Source organism: Hippichthys cyanospilos, chromosome 1 (genome assembly GCF_059441005.1).
Source record: "Hippichthys cyanospilos isolate Australia breed blue-spotted pipefish chromosome 1, RoL_Hcya_1.0, whole genome shotgun sequence".
Classification (NCBI taxonomy): domain Eukaryota; kingdom Metazoa; phylum Chordata; class Actinopteri; order Syngnathiformes; family Syngnathidae; genus Hippichthys; species Hippichthys cyanospilos.
Window position 1 is genome coordinate 33,124,197 of NC_142369.1, and position 15,619 is coordinate 33,139,815.

Genomic DNA, 15,619 nt, shown 5'->3' on the forward strand with positions numbered 1-15,619 from the left:
TGAGAAATACTGGATTTCTATTTCTCTGTCACAATTATCATAGTTTAAACAAATAAATGCTCAAAATACTAGATTTCCCTTTGTGCTTGGTGAATTAAAAAGTGTTACAACCTCTGATTAAGTGCATTGTAAAAAAAAAAAAAAAATCCATGCAGGTTTCAAAACTTTTACTCACCAGAGGGCGCTCCGTAACAAATCTCACAGTGCGGTGTTGACGCCTGAATGTATTTATTTTTGTATTTGAATATTCTTTATTTGTTGGTTTGTTTATTTGTTTATTTATGCACACTCTAGTTACTTTCTCTCAGCGTTCATTTTCTACTTTTTGCCCAATTAATTAAAGAATGAGATTGATATCGAGAAGTCAGTTTCTGATTAATTCATTTTTACATGTTGAAGTTTCAATGAAGTAAATGAAAATCAATCAACAATGCCTCCGCGGTACTTCCGCCGGGGGGAAAGAGTACGACACTGAAGCTGCCTGCCTCTTGAGGGTGGTCCACAGCAAGGTTCTGGCCAGGATGAACTTGAACACACAAGCACACACTACCAGGCGCCATTCGTTTGGCTCAATTTACACTGCAGATTTGATGCCAAAATGCCATTTTGTGCCCATTTACAAAAACTGGCTCGAGTAAAAGCATTCATTCAAAGTCACCCTCATGCAAAAATGATTAGACGTACTTTACATGTGGCAATCGAATTATGGAACCAAGGAGATGACGTGATATAGTTGTTGGTTTTTTTTTTTAAATTGCGTGTGAGTGTGTGCGTCTTGAAACTCTTGCATAAGCATCTCGCGGGTTTAATCCAGCCAATCTGTTACACACATAATAATTTAATTATACTGTAGGTGCAAAATGCACTAATAGATTGCAGAAAAGGAACGTCATATTCTCCTAATTAGCCCTATTTCGGTTTACGGGTTCAAGTATATGAAGAGTTACAAGTAGCGTTTATAATATTTTACAGATCTAAATAATTAGCTCCTGTGTGAGCTGTCTGAAAATGCACCGGCTGTGAATGAGTGCTTTGCAAATAACTGTAGAAATACAATGCTTTGTTTTCTTTTTATGCCCAGTGCTAATTTGCAAGATGGGATGACTTTTCTTTTTTTTGGTATTTTCACAGAAGAGTGCATTTGGAAAGGGGCATTTGCACCACTCTGGGTATGAGCATTGCTGATTTCCTTCCCCTTCAATGGAAGTGGTCTCTCAAATTCCTTTTAAACTCAGGAAGGCACACGGGAGGACAAAATAATGTTGCAGTCTGCAGGTGCCTGGAGGAAAAGGACACAGTCAGCTTCCAATTCCAAGACTGAGCAAAAATGAAGAATGGTGAACATGGACGATCTAGTATTTAGTGATACGAATTTAGCATTAACCAACACTTCAGCATAACCGCCAGCCCCCTGAATTGACAAGCAAATCAGTGATTTGTATCCTTTTTTTGTTTGTTTGTTGTTTTGTCAAATGAAGTCATTTATTTTCTTCTCTCATTTAAATGTTAATGATATTCATCCCAAATATGGAATTTCATCTTCAGAGTTGAGAGTAATGCATTACAAAAGCAATGTAATTACTGTAATGCATTGCTTATTGCTGTCACGCGGAAGTGTAATATATTACATACAAAAAAAAGGACTAATATTTGACTCTACTAATGCCATGCAATTCAATGAATTTTTATCCTGAAAGTGGCGTTTTTTCCCCACAAATTCGCCCCAAAAATACCAAGAGATTGGAGGAGAAAAGTCCTGGGCAAGATATTTACTTGCTGATCTACTACAGCACAGATGAGAGCGGCAGCAGCAGGCGGCAGCTTGAATATGTACAATACTTACATTAAGATAGACCCATTGTTTTCAGCTCGTCAAAGATCAAGACAAGTGAAATATAAGTTAGTTGCACTTTGTGCGCAACACCTAAAAAGCTGTCCACATCGCCAAATAGCACCAGTGATTTGACAAACTATTTAGAACGGTGACATAGTAACGTTAAATTAGCAAACAGAAAACACACGGAGTACTGAGAGTGGGGATAGAACGAAACAGGCGGAATTAGCAATCTCTCAGTCAGGTATGCCACTTTGACCTCAAGAGGAGAGTCGTGGCGGAGTATGTCGTACGTAGAAGACATGCTGGCGTTTTCCACAGTGGATTGACCAGCATTTGGAAACTTTGTCAGCAAGATTCCTGTCGCAACTAGCAACAATGACAAGGTAAGCCAACACTTTCACTGTACAATTTTTGTAGGCCAGGGGTCACCAACCTGTTTGAAAGTGAGAGCTACTTATTTGGTACTGACGAATACAAAGGGCACCAGTTCATGTGAAGACGCCAATCATGTTAATGATTCCTTACAATACTTAAGGAACAGCTGCAGTAAATATGTAAATCAAGTTATATATGTTATGTACATGTAATACAATGATCCCTTGTTTTTCGTGGTTAATGGGGACTGGAATCCCCCCACGAAAAGTGAAACCCACGAAGTAGCACCCCCATTAAAAAAAAAAAAACAACAACAAAAAACATACATATATAAATATATACACACTGTGGGCCCCGTTTTATGAGATTAATCCGTTCCGCGGTTGGTATTGTAATGCGAATTCCAAACCTATGTTAATTAGTTAATGTATGTAAAACCCCAGGTAAAAACATTAAAATTGTATATACATGTTAAAATTTGGTATCAAAATTGTATAGTAAGTGCTTCTTATATATAATATACATGCATACAATTAAATAACATCATAAATAAATAAAAATACAATCAACCTCACAGGTCATGACAGTTGTTGATATTAATAGTAAAGCAGAATAAATGTCTTAAAGAGGGGACGAAATAACTCAATAAGGCAGGGACGCCGTAATTCGTGTGTGTGTGTGTGTGTGTGTGTGTGTGTGTGTGTGTGTATGTACATATATATATATATATATATATATATATATATATATATATATATATATATATATATATATATATATATATATATATATATATATAAATTCACTTGCCACGGGCCCTCTGACGCGGAATTACTGCAGTACACATATTTACTTAAAGCTTAAATGATTAAACCCTATACACTGTACAAGTGAGCAGTTAGCTCTTTCCTTTGAAGCCTCCCGCAGCTGCGGTCATATTAGCAATGGCCCGGATGTGGAATCAAAGTCAAATCTGTACATAATCAAACATGATGAATCAAACAATGGAGAGCTTACACTTGAAAAAACATTTTATTTGGAAAGAAATCTAGATAAGAGATTTCCAACGGTCTGGTGAGTGTCTGCTCCATTGTATTTCTGCCTCAACAATGTGTGTGCCTACTGCCTCCACAAATGCGAATGCCTTTGCTATGAGTGCGTTTGATGTCCAACATGGCATGTCCCTGTGTACAGATCTGACTTTAATTCAACGTCCAATTCCCTGCTATTATGATTGCATCTGCGCGAGACTTCAAAGGAAAGGGGGAACTGTTCACTTACTGTGCAGTGTATAAGGTTTAATAATTTAAGACTTAAATAAATATGTGTACTGCAGTAATTCCACGTCCGAGGAGGGCCCGTGGCAAGTGAATTTATAGTTACCTCGTCTGTCTGGCATGCAAGAAACTATCACAGGGTATCACCACAATACAGTATAGCTTATTTTTTTCCTAAAGAATTCCCAAAAGACTGATCGAAAATCGAAGCCGAAGTAGCGAGGAATCACTTTATATGTATAATTGTTTCTAGAAAATCACACTTTTCTCTCACTTGTGCGCTATTTGCAGAAAAAGCCTGCGGCCTACTCATTTGATCCTCGCGGGTACCACATTGGTGACCCATGCTATATGCTCTAAATAGTTGTGGCCAATGTGTATCAAGATGAAGCATACAAACCCTTATGTTAAACATTACGTTATATACAATAATGATGATGTAGGCTAGCTGCTAACGTTAGCCCCACCGAAACCATATATTTTTCAAACATCTGTCCCTAACCTGGCCGGCTGAACTTGAAAATGAACATTAACATTGAAATTGTGGAATGCACTGTTTCTGCCTTAAGCATTAACCATGCATCACTATGCTGTGAAGCTAAGTAATAAAGGGATTAAAATACAAAAAAAAGATTTGGTATCTTGTCATGTCTTTAAAGGTTTAGAATACAGAATAAATGATTTTTACTGGTTTTAGGCCAGGACTGAAATACACCACCGCCACTGAGTGCCTGTAGGCAGCTAACTACGAGAATTACAACTAAGAACTAACACATAAATAAACTAGTTGTCTGTGTGTTAAATAATCACTCAGCATATGTTTAAAAAATACTTGTTTAGTGATGAATATTGGACTTTGAAAAGAACAATTTGATTAAAAAAAAAAACATACTGCATTATTTTAATTCAGTATCTCATAGTCTTTGTCACCTAATGTAATTTCTAACCTGATGAAACAAGAAGACTATAATTTAAAATTTGGACTGTGTGTTGTCTCTCCAACATTTAGAAGTTCCCATTTTGTAATACCTTCATTTAACCAACAATTCTCTGACTTTCTGTGATTTGTGAAGGGATTTTCCATAATTAAGATTTATGGATGTTTTTACGTTTGGAACAATGATTTTAAGTGGAGTTTCCCTTACTTGTGTCGACATGAAAGAGTGAAAAACTTTGCTGGGATGATTAGCTAGAGGGAAAAACTAGCGAGAGGGAGTGCGGGTAGGTGAATCATAATCCAAGATGATTCAACGTTATCGTTCTGTTATTTGTGACGGGACTGTCTTCCAAAGCTATTGCCATACAGGAAAAAATGTACATGAAAAGAAACATAAATATGTAGCAAACATAATGTGTGTTATTATTTTTCTTGGAAATGGTGCTCTTTTGTAGAAGAGAATTCATTATAAGAACACAAGTTTTTGTTCCTATGCAATTGGCATGCTGACTCCAGCAATGTTCACTTGAGTAGTTGCTCATGAATTAATTATTATCTCTATGAAGAGCTTTTTCTCCTCCAAGGTCGGCCGTGACCCACGACTGACACAATTTTCACAACAAGCGGTTTACATGAGCAAAACATTTCTCCACAAACTGTCAGAAATTATTTATTAAAAGGTTATCTGCATGCTTGTCAATATCATCAGGGGCTCTTCTTGACTGCAGTTCATTGTTGTAACTACTTGTGGGCAAAAGCTCATATTTGGTGATGCCTAATAAATTGGTTTTATTCTCATAGAGGAATACCACATTTCCCTCTGCAGATCAGATGTCAGACAGCATGCATGGCCTTGGGAGAGTGAGCGGTTTGATGCGGTTTGTTATGGATTGAGTGGCACATTGGGATAGGAGTAAGGGTAGGGATGTTATGGGAAGGCATATGTTATGGATTAACAGCAGTGTTGGGCAAGTTACTTCAAAACTGTTATGCATTATTTATTATTTATTGCTGTCATTCCAAAGTAATCAGTTACATTATAATATTTCCATATTTGAAAAGTAAGGCATTACACTACAATTGCTTTACTTTTACATGACTCTCACCAAAATACCTGGAAATATGGATTTGCCATTCTAAACGTAGCTCATTATGCTCATAACACATCCATGGAATGACCTTAAACTAAACATAAGTAAATTCACATAATCCTAATGATCCCCAAATAAATATTATCAAGGCTACCAAATTAACTGTTATCATGTTATCAACTGCTTCAATCAATATACATTTAAAGGGCTTAAGGAGCGTTTTTTGGGGCTATATATTACAATGCATTGTAAAGCGCGTTACTGTCATTTGTACCAAATAAAATATTTAGAGGTATTTTTGTGTGTAACACCTCACACTCCCACGTTACAGCAAAATGTAATGCATTTTTCATTTTTTGTCTGTTTTTTTCTTGGAGAGGGGGTTCCTATTTGTGGGGTTTCTGTTTATTTATATGTTGGTTTTCTGTTGGGTTTCCCTCACGTCAGTCTGCTTTAGTGTATTTAGTTCCACCTGTCATCCGTGTGTTCCAACCCATGTGCCTCTGCCAATCCGTTTTCCCCGCCTCTTGTTTTTTCATAGGTGTTGTGCATCTCCTAATTATTTTTGCGTGTATCTTTGGTCCAGTGTATGTCTTGCATTTTGTCGGGTCATTGGCTTTTCCGCCCTGTCGTGCTGTCACTCCGTCCGAGTCCTTCATCTTCCTCGAGTAGCCTCAACTTTCCCGGGTTCCCTGTTGTCTTCCATGAGTTCGTTTTCATTTCGAATGCTTTTGTTGTACTTTCTGATATTTTTGTCCTTTCTCATCCTGCTTCAGTTATTTATTAAATCATTTCGGTTTGAGCCTCATCCCTCTCAGTCCCTGCACTTTTTGGTTCCACTTTTCCCATGCCCCTCACCGCCATGCTGCTCAATGGGGACATCATTGCAGTAATTACATACTTTTGCAATAGGGACTGGTAATTTTAATGCACAGAGAACCTGTGTACCATTGTGGAGCCATTCATCCATGCCTGTTCCAGGTCTTGCCAATATCTAGCAACTTCACAAAGCCATTGAAAAGGGAGTGGAGCAACATTCCACATACCACAATCAACAACTTGATCATATTTATGGGAAACACAGATGTCTGGCACCGACTGATCACACTAGCAGCTGACTGATCTTCCCAATACGGTCAAATTACATATTTTAGAGTGATCTTTTGTGTGCACCCAAGGCATACAGTACCTGTGAAATAAAGTGTGCTGTATGATTTGTTTGGGAGAATGTGGTTATGAAATTAAGGACCCAAAATAGACTAACAGCACAGATGTGAAGAATAATATAATTTTGTAACAAAATGATGAAGAAGACAAGGTGTGAGGAATATCAGACGGAAATACAAAATATTAACAAAAAGCGATAGTCAAACACTAAGTCATAGTATCAACAAAAAGTGCCAAAGCAGGGTGTTAATGGAAGTTAAATAACAACAACAAAAAACATGCAGCAAGCCAAACAAAGGGAAGACAGGATCTCAGCTGAGGAATGCCACCACATGGACTCTCCAAAGTTACAAATACAACAGGTATGAAATATTTTTGTAACCCTTTCACTATTGGTTCTTTCTGATTGTAGTTGTTTTTTCAAAACAAAAAAACTCATGGCATATAATATTCATTTACAGTGGCGGCCCGTGCGTTTCACTCTAAGGCCTTCAGAGATGTCCGACTCAAATAAATACCCCTCAGAAGCACACATACCCATTACTGGGCTACACAGACTGTTTTACAGGGCATTTAAACATCAATAAACCTGCATCGGCAATTAAAACATATAATTATATGTGATAATTCCAAAACTTAAAATAATTAATAATAACTTTAAATTATTTGTCCACAAAATTTTATGAAGTCCACCAAGAGCAATAAAGCTTTAACAAGATTGTACACTAAATTACAAATTGCAGTTTAATATAAGAACATCATTTTATGTCTTTACTGTTAATTAAATATGAAGGAAATTAAATTACAAAAACATTAATAATGAAAAAAATAAATAAGAAATAAAATGCTTGCACTCACCAAAACGGCTGCCCCCCACTTATTTCAGTACAAAATCCATTCTTCTTTCTTTCCTCAGAAAAACTTCAATGACTTGCTTGCGGAGTTTGTCTGTGTGTTTCATTTCCAATTAATAAAAAGTCCTTTTCTGACATATATATGCAGTTATTATAGTTAACATAATTATTTCAGGTTACGTTAGGCCAGAAGTAAAGACCTTTCTGGCCCTTACGGTCCACCATTGCTCATTTATAAGACTAGGATACTTGAAAATTTAGTTTTGAAAAAAATCACATTTCCATAGATTAGGTTACAGGCCCTGGCATTTTTTGTCCCACCGATATTTTATAACAATAATAAGATTTTTGAGAGTTTAGCGTTATCATTTGAGTTATTATTGTTATTACTTTGAGTGTTACTATATTGTGATTTAAAAAGTTTTAAAATATGTCATTAATTGGGGGTGTGCCTTATAATCCGATGTGCCATATATTTGGAAAAAGTTTTAAAATATGTCATTAATTTAAGGTGCGCCTTGTAATCCGGTGCGCCTTATACTGCAGAAAATACGGTACCTACCATGCATGTTTTTGGATTATCTAGAGAAAGTATCCCACACCACAGTATCTAGAGAAAGCCCACATAGGCACGAGAAGAAGCTGTAAAGTCCATACAGGAGGACCTGAGTGGGAAACACCCTCCACACTGTCAGGCAGACATGCTAACCCACCTGGAACAGCAAGCCTTTTTTTAAATCTTCAATCTCCATATTTGAAATGAGTTTCTTTGAAACACTCCATTCTATTGGAGAGTGATGTTAAATCCGGCTTTTATCATGTTAAGCAGCTACTTAAAGTTAAAACGTTTCTCCTTTTTCAAACAACACCTTAAAACAATAATCCATTCCTTCATTACATTTCGGCTGGGAATACAACATACTGCTGGACAACAGGTCCATTCACTTATCTCTCCGTTGTTCCACCACTTGTCCGAGTGTCACTGTGATGCACCAGCCCCCGAAAGGTCATCAGTAGCATAGCATTTATCACAGTATTTATTTGTGTACAAGGACAGAGTCTTTCTTACCATCACGGCAGCACCACTGCGCAACCAGGTCTGATCGTAACAGTTGTGTCTCTTTACCTCGGGTCTCTGAGTAATCTCTTAGCGATCTTGTTTCTCAATTTTTGGCTGACTGTGGAGGCTAATCTCTATATCAGTAGGGTCGCTTATAATGCAAACCAGACCCATGCCTGGGGTGTCTGTGAATTCTCCAAATGACACTTTCAGAGTGCAACTGAACCTCATAGGACCTTCTTTCGACTAGCTTCAGAACCGTGCCCAATCTCCATTTTGTGTGGGGTCAGAGCAGCTGTATTCTCACATAACGCCACCAGCGGGTGAATCTCAGCCTCGAGCTTACTTGTAGGCACTGACATTGATGCTCGTTCTTCAGATCCTGACGGACAAAATAACTTTTGGCTGTAGGAGGTTTGCTTTTGTGAGAAGCGGTATTTTTGTTTGCAGACTGCTCTAATGTCCAGGTATGCCACAGTGTTCAAGAAGCACAAGATAATGATCTTGTCCAGCAGATTTAGCTTCCAGAAAGAGTAGTTTGACAGTTTTATCCACCAAGTCTGCCTGGTCCTTCAAAGGCAGCTTTGTCCTTGACATGTATGATTTGTTTCACCAAAAAATAACAACATTAGCTTAGCTGCCACTAGCTTGGAGGAGGCCGTAGGGACGACCCAGAATACGCTGGAGGGACTATGTCTCTTTCTCTGCCCTGGGAATGCCTGGGTGAAGTGGCAGGGGAGAGGGAAGTCTGGGCTTCCCTGCTGCCCCCTCGACCCGACCCCGGATAAGCGCAAGAAAATGGATGGATAGATAGCTTAGCCCATCAATCAATGGCATCCTTCTTCACCAAGTTGTGACCAATCCAATTGGACGGCGAAATCTACCCTCTGTGCATCAGGAATGACAGCACGTTCACCTATGAAAACTATCTCATCTTGGTGACGCGACTTAATTTGTAATGAAAAGTATGGCCTGATTTCCATTGATACATGTAACTTATCTTATGCCTTCTCTGGTTCGTTGTTTTCAGATGAAGCTGCAGTGTTTTGTCTTTTTCTGTGGCTTACCTTATGTATGTAGCCTATCTGCTGTAATTGTTGCACCGTGTTGACAGTCTCTAATTCAACTTTCTCCCATGTACTCTGCTCACCATCTCAGCTAGTAACATGTCTCTTCCTGGAACAGAGATCAAGTCCGTGTCATATTTTTGTTTGCGTAGCATCATGCACTGCGCTCTTGGGTGCGCTCAGCATGGGGTTTTCACACTATTTTGCAATGGCTTGTGTTTGCTTTGTACTGTTACCTTGCGACCATATGTGTACTGATGGAATTTTTCCAAGCTAAAATCCCTTGCCAAAAATGGTTTTTCAATCTGTGCATAACCACGTTCTGTTTTTGTCAGCGCTCTACTAGCAAAAGCAACCAGCTAAAGTTACTTACTCTCAATTATGCATTTATGACAGCAAGATTTGTAAATTGTTTTCAAAGACTTTAAAACATTGATAGATTGTACGCATGATAAAAAAAAACAACAACACTGGTTTAACCATTTTAAATGTATAGTATGTGGTGAGTAGTTACATGGAAAAGTCAACGCATCACACACAAACTCATTTCATTCCTAATTATTCCCATCAGACAAGAAACCTTGCAAAACTGCTCACGTTTAAACATGACTTCAGAGTAATCAAACATGGCAGAAGAAGAGGAGCCAGTGACAAAAGTTTGTAGCAGAAAGTACCTACAAGAAAAGGTCATAGTTCAAGTAGTAGAGCCATTGTGAGCACAGACTGTTTTTTTGCTCCATCATTGAGATTTTGGAAACCTCATTGTGCTTCCTCGCTGCCTCCTTACCTCACATTCTGATTGGATGCACCTCACTTTCAACTGGTTGCACACTCGTTTGTCCTCGGAATACATAAATCAGGCCAAAACAATCCAACATGTTGAATAACCATAATTTAGGTTGGGAGCGTTATGTGTCCTTCAGAGATACCACACATGACAGGAATATCTAAGATTATCTTGGGAGCCATTTTGAAAATTAGAGCACCCTTAAGATTGTTAAAAGAGTCGAATCTGGGTTAAACAAATGTTGTGCTGGATTATTTCATTTTTTTAATGATTAGAACTAGAAAACACAATCACATATGATACTTTTATTTAAAAATAAAACTACACAAGTAATCCCTCAATGAGTACACATATACTTAATACTCAAATCAATGTATGTACTGTAACTGTAACTGTACTGGAAATGATTATTCCTCTCTCTCTTTCTCTCTCTCTCTCTCTCTCTCTCTCTCTCTTTCTCTCTCTCTCGTTTTCTCTCTTTCTTTCAGTACATGAAACCTAACAGAATGCTATAAAAATTATGTTAATACTTGACGATGTTTTATAGAATTTTCATATGACAACAGACCAATACTTTTATATTACTTTCACCAACATATCTTGAAATATGGTTTTGTCATTCTAAATGTAGCTCATTATTCTCATTACACATCGATGAAAGATACAAATCATTTAATCTGTATTGTATTTTATTTTTAAAAGAGATTAAATAATATTGTATTACTTTTTTTGTATTTCAATCCCTCACTTAGCTTCACAGCATATTGATGCATTGTTCATGCTTTAGGCAGAAACAGTTTGTACATTCCATCATTTCGATGTTAAAATTCAAATTCATGTTCAATCGGCTAGGTTAGAGACAGATGTTTCAAAAATAGATGGTTTCGATGGGTTAGCCGACATCATCATTATTGTGTTTAACGTGCTGTTTAACATGAGTTTGTAAATTATGCTTTATCTTAATACACATTGACCAGAACGATTTATTGTACAGTAAAAGGTTGTTTTAGCTTACCTTGTCCTTATTGCTAGTTGCGATAGGGATCTCGCTTGACAAGGTTTCAAAATGCTGGTGAATCCACTGTGGAAAGCAGCAGCATATTTTCTACGTATGACATTCTCCGCCATGAGTCTCCTCACCTCTTGATGTGGAAGTGGCATCCCCAAATGAGAGAATGATTGTTTTGCCTGCTTTCTTTTATCCCCATTCTCAATACTCCGCATGTTTTCTTTTTGCTAACTTTGCGTTACTATGGCATGCCTCTAAATTGTTTTTAAAATTACTGGTGCTATTTGGCAAAGTGGACAGCTCTTTAGGTATCGCGCACAAAGTCTTCTTGTCATTATCGCTGATGAACTGAAAGTAATGGGCGTATTTCCATCTTGTGTACATGTTGTCCATATTCAACCTTTGGTCTGCTGTCGCCGCACTCATTTCCGCTGTATTAGATACTTATAACAGGAAGTAAACATTTTGCCCCGGACTTTTTGGGTGAATTGGGGGGAAAAAAACAAACCAAAAAAACCAGCACTTTCAGGTTAAAAATGCCTTGCGATGCATTGTGTCACTCTCATTTGTACCAAGTAAAATATTACAATTTTTGTGAGTGGAATACATTACACTACTGCATTATACCAACAAATAATGTATGACAGTAATTACATTACTTTTGTCATGTATTACTCCCAACACTGTTGGTCACACAAAGCTCTCCACCAAAATAAGGTGTAAATTGGAGATTGGTATCTGAGCTGCTGAGATGAAAATGGTGTAAATTTTTTGAAAATAACATTTTAGTTTTTGAGTTCTTTGAAGTTAAATTGATTGTGATATTATGGCACATTGAGGTTAAAACTGGAGATTGTTTGCTGGATTATTGTGCTCTCTTAAAAAAACCTTAATCACAAGCATACTGTGTAATGACAATTGACCTACGAATTTTGGCACAAAAAGAGACAAATCCCCCTTCAACTGTTCCTCTTCATTGCCTTTAATTTTGGACCGCTAAAGGTATTTCCTGTTTTTGTGCAAGTTTCTTATTTTTTTGCTCACTATGTGCTTGCATTTTCTTGTTAGCCTTTCTTGTGATGATTTCAATGCTTTTGTTCATTGACACTTCTGTGAGTTGAGACTTAAATGTGCTGTCGAAACTTGTGCTAATGATGCATAACTTTAACTCAAAATTCTGCTGTGTCTGGGAGTTGCCCCCAAATTAAACAAGGAAAAGAAATTCCCTCTGACAGCTCGATGTTTTCTATATAAACTGACAGAATAGAATGGGTGAAACAAAAAGTCACTAATTTCATGAGTCATTTCTATAAAGCTTGTAATTTAAGGTTTGTTTTATCTGTACAAAGGAAAGGGCTGTATATTCAGATGTGTTCTGAACTACTATAAAAAGCCATGCACAGACTTGATGGTTCCATTGAAGCCTTCACAGGGTGCCAGCATGCCTCAGGTGCTTTAAATTGCCTTTCACTTACGGTTTTAATTGGGGCAAACTGAGTACTGCAAACGCAGAAACTTGCTTAGAATTTACAGAGAAATCATTTAAAGGGACAATGTGTAAGATTTGGGCCGTTTTTCATTACGGACAGCAGGAGGTGTTGCATTTACCATTGTCGGGAGCTATAATAGACATGGCAGCCTCCGGAGGAGGGCCACGCCCTATGTAATATAATTTAATGACAACTAGACCCCTGGTTATATTTAAAACATGCTGTTAGTCGGTAAGAAGACATTTATTTGCAAGGTTTTTTTTAAATTGGGGCCACGCTCTGCTACTTTTTTTTATGTATTTCTAATTGGCAGAAAACAATTTTTTGAAACAAAACAACAACGGCAGCAACAATGTTTTATTGTTTTGTTCCAATTCAAGTGAGACTGTGACTCTGACTGGTATCAAGAAAAATCTGGAGAATTACATGAGAATGTAATGACTGATCAAGATGCCTGGAACAATATAAAATTAGGGAGTGAAAGTGATGCAACTTAAAAACACTCTTGAGTTACTGAACCAATTGTAACGGGACTGTTCTGGTCCCAAGCCTGGTTTCCTGAACTGATAAAGGATCTTTGGATGACAGGCAGAACATTAGATGAAACGGCCTAGCTGCTGTCAACCCAATGCCCTAAGCATGAAATGCCTTGGATCAATGAGACTATTCACAGGCAACTTAAAATCACAGTCAACCAAAGCAGAAGGTGTTAGGGGCCTATGTCTGCAAAAGACCAGACTGTTAAAAAAGAAAAATGCGTAATTTTGTCTACTTGTTTAAACAACAAGGATGTTGTGGAGAAAGTAACATAACATAATCGAGCACAGCTGTTAGGTGTTCAATATGGACATCACATCATATCAGCAATCCTGGAACATGGTGTTGTGCCAGCATTTGTGCTGATGTCTCTTCGTATGCACTTTCTGCATTTATTATGTTGAGAATATTTATATGACCATTTGTCATTCAAGATCACGTACTGCGTATGCTGAGGATATTATAATGATGATCTCTTGATGATAAACATTTTGTCCGGTGTTTCTTTACCAAAGTACCATCATCACTTACTGGTCTGCCATGCATATGGTATTTTAAGTCTTCAATGTTGGTTGTTGTCTGTATGTGACCTATTTGAAGCTTAATTCACAAATAACTTCACACTTCACTTTTCATATACTGTGTAAACCAAATCACAAAAAAAGTAATGTGTCAAGTCTATGAAAATTATTTCAATTAAAACTTAAAATTGTATGGTCATTTTCTCTGTTAGGTACTTACATGCCTATATTCCCTGCCAGTTTATTGCTAAACCCTGATTATAGCTTCTTAATTTGAATTTTCCCTTCCAGTGATCACCTGAATATTTTTTCCAGTGGATAGTCTGCCAGGAAAATAAAGTTAGCAGTTAATTTGAGTGGAAATCCCCCACAAAATAAAGCTGTCTTACTTATGTGAATGCATCTTGATATTATCATGGTCACGCCACTCTAAGGCACTCACACAGCAAACACACCTGCAGAGTAAAAAGAATAAATAAATAAAATGAAATAAAAGTAACAAAACCCACTATGTAAATTAGCAATTGAAGCAGAATGGTGCATGGTGCAGAATGGAAACTGATATGATGAATCATTTACTGTATTTTGGGGTCATTTTAAAATTTCACTCTTTTAGCAAAAAAATTATTGAACAAACGCATAGTAAATCAATCATTAATCATGATATACTTGTATTAAACTTTTGTTCAAAGCTGCAAAGCATAAAGAAAAAAAAAACATTTGAGCAAGTTTAACTTTTAAATGAAGTCAGGTCAAAAATGTTTGTAGCTGAAAATTTCCTGGGTGGCCCATTTGCCACTTCCTGTCACTTGAAAATGACATCACAGTGCCTTGGGGTTAAAAGAACTCATGTCACCTGTTTCCTGGGTTTGGAAATGTGATGTTGGTGATGAGCCTGGCCTTTAATGTCATTTTAGTTGACCGCGGGTAACAAAATGGCTACACTCGACATGAGTAAAAAAAAGGTGGATTTTGCTGATTAATTCTTAACAAATACAATATTAATCAGAATATTGTGCCAAGCTTTAGTTGAGGCTGATAGAAGACATTACTGTCGAGATTTTTTCCGAAATTACACTTTAAATTACACTTTACACTTTAAATTGTTGCATAATCATTCAACCCGTTGTTATGCTGGTTTTCATGGCATGCACATGAACCCTACTTATGCAACAAGTTTGGTCACATGGTTGCATATAGCAGATTGTAACAAACGTTATTGGAATGAAGAAAATCCCAATAGTATTTCTCTATTCCCTAGTTTTACCTTTGGAGTAGATGGCTGGACAAGACATTCTGTGTTCATTTTTCAGAGTTAAACTTCATATTGCCCTCTGTGTGCATTCATCATACAGACGTTTTATTGAGTAATCCTAAATTATGCTTTATTTTCAGTGACTGTTTTACAACCTGTGGCCATGCAGCCATTTGTGAATAATGGTCCACGAAGTTATCCCAAGTCAGCTTCGTTAAAAATTCACTAGTCAGACATGCTTACCAAGGTATTTTCTACACTCTCCAATAAAGACTCATAAATATGCATTGCAGGGGTAATTGCAGGGATATGATCCAATACTGAATGAGTATGGTTCCTGGAATAGCACAGCTAT